We start from the raw sequence: 5393 nt of genomic DNA, 5'->3' as shown, positions 1-5393 counted from the left end.
ATATATATATATATATATATATATACGCGCACACCTACACACCCACACGCACACAGTGGAATGGAGGGAGAGAAAGTTAATTGATTGAAAGGGATTTGGAAAAGCGTTTATCACGCTCACCTACTAAATATAAGCATGCCTTTCGGCTTAATTCCATCCTGATAACAGTAGAAAATTCTGCAATAAAATGCACCTGTTTCTCAGCATTGTAAATATTTCGAGTATAAATCTTTAGATTAATCACAGATAAATTATAGGCTATATTAGTGTCTCTCGCCTCTCTAGATGTAAGAACGTAGCTAGAGGATTGTTATAAAAGGCATGTAAGTGAATTTATTGCAAAAAGATCACAAACAGACTGCATTATTATAATATTCTTTGAAATAGTTATAATAACGGAGACAGTCATTCTACTTTCAGTTCCAGGTATAATGATTGCCATAAGTTTTTTTTCTTTCTTTTGCCAAATACATTGATTTCAGCGGCCATGACTTGGAAATTGAATCAAATGGCTTTTAGTTATAAAGCCATAATAACTCAAGATTTCTGACGCGTTATTTATCAAAACTTGTTCAGCACATCGCCGCGTGTTTTCTTTCCATGTATCAGATCTTCAGTCACTCCACTTTTATACTTGCAATGATTTTGAAAGAAACGATTGAGATAGCTTGTATATTTAAAATGTATAGACAAGCAATGGGGGCTATAATTTTCTGCTACGTTTGCGTTTTCAGTCTGGACTTAAGATTTGACCTTTCTACGGTAATCTACCCTTTCGGAGTTCTTTGACATATAACATTCAACTACGGTAGTAGTTGAATAATATTCTTAAGGCCGCAATTTACTCACATGCAGCATCTTTCAGAGATTTGTTTAAGAACCGCTAATTCGGTTCTTAACCAAATAAAAAACTGCTAACATTTTTGAAGAAGACTGGTCCCTGGCTATATTATGGCATAAAAAATTGAGATTTGATCCAGCAGAAAAAGGTTTACATCAGAATATTTGTAGCAACATTACAGGAGAGTAAGTAACACCACCAATCAAGCTTAGATATAAATAACTTGTTTATTTCAAAATCAAAATATATTTATCTTAGATTGAAGGATAGACGAACACATAAAGAATTTCATGGTTTTGTTGCCGTGCATCAAAAATTTGTATTAAAAAGTTGAAGTAAGATATCATGAAAAAATATATAAGTAAGGCAATAAATTGGATTTCAGTAAAATCAACTTTTGTTATTTTAAAAACAAACTATAGTTTAATTAAACTTAAATGATAGAGCTCAATTCGAAGAATTTCATGGTATCAATCTCATTCAATGAAGTCTTAAAAGAAAAATAGTTATGAGTGTTTGTTTCTCAAATTTGAAAGTGATAATACAGTTCTATAAGGGGACTTTTAATATATGTCTCCGGCGTCATTGAGGTAAGGAAAAAAATTATTAACAACACTGCTAATTGACACATTTGACACATTATTAATTAGCATAGCCTGGAAAAAACATGGATTACATGGGAAAATGCGAGCAAGAGAAATAATATTCTTAAGATTATAAGCCTGGAAAACTACAAGACAAGTTATTACACTTGGAAAAGTTCAGGACAAATTAATCACATCTGGTAAAGTACAGAACACGAAAATGTTTACTTAAAATATTGCAGCTAAGAATAAAATTTGAATATTAAAAGTTATTTGGTTTTAATTTGCAAAGTAACATTATAATTAAAAAAGGTACCATCATTTTGTTAAAATATTGGCACACTAGAATACCTTAAAAAATGAGAGCCAGAAGTACCAATATAGCTAAAGTTTTAGGGAAAGTAGAATAGTATATATGGTAGGCAAATTTATTATGTAAAAACAGGCATGGGGTCAAGACTAAAAATGTGAAGACTTGGCAATAACTTAGGCAATAGCTCAAGCAAATTTTACTGTGAATTTCTTGTAGGTAGATTTTACTGTAATGTATAAATAATTTTTGTATTATTCTATTTATTGTACTAACTAATTATGTACTACTATTATTTTTATAACCTATTTTCAAATTTCTAAGTGCAAAAAATATTTTAATTGAGTTATTTTTTTATTTCTAATAGAAATAACAAGTAACAACATATAGAAGTAATAACTTGAAATAAAATTTTTAGTTTTAATAAAAGCTAATATTTTCTAAATCAAAATGTTCCATATGAAATGTTATCCTTAGCTGCAATATTTTAAGTAAAAATTTTCTTGTTCTCTACTTTACCAGATGTAATAAGTTGTCCTGAACTTTTACAAGTGTAATAACTTGTAAAAGTTTCCAAGTTTATAATCTTAAGAATATTATTTTTCTTGCTTGCATTTTTCCAAGTAATATATACATTATAGTGACTTTCTAGAGAAAGTCTGAATTTTGTGCCTGTATCATAGTATGAGGTTTCTATACAAACAGAGTGAGAGGAAAAGGGAGGGAGAGAGAGAGACAGAGAGAGAGAGAGAAAAATTCGAATTTTTAATTCAACCACTAAAGTTCATGCTTTAAAGTTGTTAATTTTCACTCAAGATTTTCGGGTGTAATATAATCGTATATTTTTCTTAATTTTTCTGTGCGCTGCTGTTGGTGTGCTGTGCTGTTATTATTCACCTAACACCTTATGATTGCATTTAAGTATCCGATTCTGTGAAGCTGATTGTCTATAGTTTCTTCTAGTTTCATTATTTAACTGAGCTGATTGCGTTGTTAAATTACTTCCTTATCGCACACTCTACAGATATATCCCAAGTCTTCCGTCAAAGAGGCAGCAGCCGTATACAAGCAGGTATAGATATTACAATTCGTGTTTTCACATACTTTCGTATAGTCTTCTAGCACCAGAGTGATTGGGGTTTATCAACTACTCCCGTTAAGACAGGCGCTATTTAATGATAGGTTTAAGAAATAATTATTTTCAAACAGGAGTGGATGTGTGGTAAGTAGTTTGCTTACCAGCAACATGGTCTCGGGTTCAGTCCCACTGCGTGGCACCTTGGGTAAGTGTCTTCTACTATAGCCTCGGGCCGACCAAAGCCTTGTGAGTGGATTTGGTAAACAGAAACTGAAAGCCCGTCGTATATAATATATATATATATATATATATATATATATATATATATGTGTGTGTGTGTGTGTGTGTGTGTATTTGTGTGTCTGTGTTTGTCCCCCCAACATCGCTTGACAACCGATGCTGGTGTGCTTAGGTCCCCGTAACCCAGCGGTTCGGCAAAAGAGACCGATAGAATAAGTATTAGGCTTACAAAGAATAAGTCCTGGGGTCGATTTGATTCGACTAATGGCGGTGCTCCAGCATGGCCGTAGTCAAATGACTGAAACAAGTAAAAGAGTATGTATATTGCACAGCCACTTCTGACAGATCAGTTTTATACCGCGATATATAAATGTTCTGATGGTAATGATGTTAGCGGCACTTTGTTTGCATATGTATATAGTTAGATTTATGCATGTATAAGTACGAAAACATTTATGTTTACATGCTTGTATATGATTTTACTTCAAGCTAAACTTTGGGAATGTTCAAAAATTTTCGAAATCCGATTAATGCCATGTAATTTTAATTTCCTAATTAGCGGTGTTCCAATTACGCTCGTGCTTCCCAGCCTTCCAAGTTTGGAGTTAAGGCAGTTTGTTACATATTAAAGCTCACCAATAATTATAGGTATAAATCAAAAGTCCAAGAGGACTATCTGTTAGTTTGTCAATAGTTCAGCATATATATTTTCCTTTTTCACGTCTAAAACATCTTGTTGAAAAAGCCTTCATACTACTTCACGTCTGGCATATATCTTGTTCCTATCATTGGTGATGCAAAACACAGCGGTGGTGGTTAATATCTTCTTTGTCGGGATGTCTAAGTTGCACTTTCCTTTAAGTGCCAAAACTAGTATACGAAATACTAATATTAGAAATGGTGGTGAAAATGCATTATGGGATATCTTTTTCTGGAGTGTGCTAATTTATTCTTTTGCCAATACATATACACACAGACACAAATATATATGTATTCAAAAATATATATACATATATATATGTATGCATATATATAATGCAAATCCAAAGAGTAGGACGTTCAAGCAGAATGAAACTGGAGTAACTACATAAGCGTATATAATATGTAGTTGAAATTTATAGAAAGACAAAAGACGAAGAGACGACTATGAACAACAAGCAAGTGTATTAGTTTGACGGGCTGGAAAATTTTTTAAAAAGTATTTTACGTTTCGAGCCCACGCTCCTCAACAGAAAGGAATAAGGGAAAATAAACAGAGAGAATGAAAAAAACTTGTAGATATCAGCGCACTATGCTGGACCTCTGAAATCTACAAGATTTTTTCATTCTCTCTCTGTTTATTTTCCTTTATTCCTTTATTCCGTTCTGTTGAGGAGCGTAGGCTCGAAACGTAAAAGACTTTTTATATTTTCCTTGTTGTTCATAGTCCTGCTTTCGTCTTTCGTTTTTCTATAAATTTCAACTATGTGTGTGTGTGTGTGTGTGTGTGTGTGTGTGTGTGTGTGTGTGTGTGTGTGTGTGTGTGTGTGTGTGTGTGTGTGTGTGTGTGTGTGTGTGTGTGTGCGTGCGTGTGCGCGCGCATGTATGTATGTATAGCTAGAGAAGAGATATTGAACATGGAACCATGTGGTTTAAACGAATTTTCTGAAGTACACAGCCACGTCTCGGAAAGAGGGTAATATTCTGGCAACGACATTTCTAGATTGTTATAAATTAAGTGCTTCAGTCAGATTTTCAACATTAACTACACACAACCGTCATAAATTGTTGAATATGAATATAATCCTAACGTGTATATCCGCTTTGTGAAGGAAGAACGTCGCTAGCATTTCCTGTTCCTGGATCTCGGAAGTATAATCTTCATAATAAGAATTAAAGTAACTGTTGCTGGTCCGTGCTAGACTGACAACTCTGCTCTTCTGTGTTGGTGAAGTTGTCGCTATTCAAGCTTTCCGGCAACGTTGATGCGTTTGTATATGTATGTATGTATGTATGTATGTATGTATGTATGTATGTACGTACGTACGTATGTATGTATGTATGTATGTATGTGTACTGTATATACGTATAAAATACAAATATATATATAGCCTAAAATATATAAGATCAAAGTATGTGTGCGTATGTGCGTGAGGATGTGTGCGTGTGTCATTTATCTTCAACTTATTTCAGTCATTAAGCTACCACACACACACACACACACATATATACATACATACATACATACATACATACATACATACAGATATATATAGATACAGATACGCAGAGACACAAAGACAGGTGAATATATGCATACATACATCCATAAATATCTAAATACATAGCATCATACATACG

The 5393-nt window shown here is 33.2% G+C and overlaps 1 protein-coding gene across 3 annotated transcripts in view; it reads left to right on the top strand.

Moving 5' to 3' along the window:
- LOC106879316 (uncharacterized) overlaps nucleotides 1-5393 on the top strand; it is a 15016-nt gene that overhangs the window by 7261 nt on the left and 2362 nt on the right. Inside the window, exon 2 of one of the 3 annotated variants that reach the window (XR_001410622.2) lies at nucleotides 2760-2807. The exons of the other annotated variants lie outside the window; for them this stretch is intronic. The gene's annotated coding sequence lies outside the window, so the exon portion shown is untranslated. The remainder of the gene's footprint in view (nucleotides 1-2759; nucleotides 2808-5393) is intronic. 3 annotated transcript variants of the gene reach the window in all.

This window comes from Octopus bimaculoides, chromosome 7 (genome assembly GCF_001194135.2).
Source record: "Octopus bimaculoides isolate UCB-OBI-ISO-001 chromosome 7, ASM119413v2, whole genome shotgun sequence".
NCBI lineage: Eukaryota > Metazoa > Mollusca > Cephalopoda > Octopoda > Octopodidae > Octopus > Octopus bimaculoides.
The sequence above is the reverse complement of the archived record's forward strand: the minus strand, read 5'-3'. Positions and strand labels throughout refer to the sequence as shown.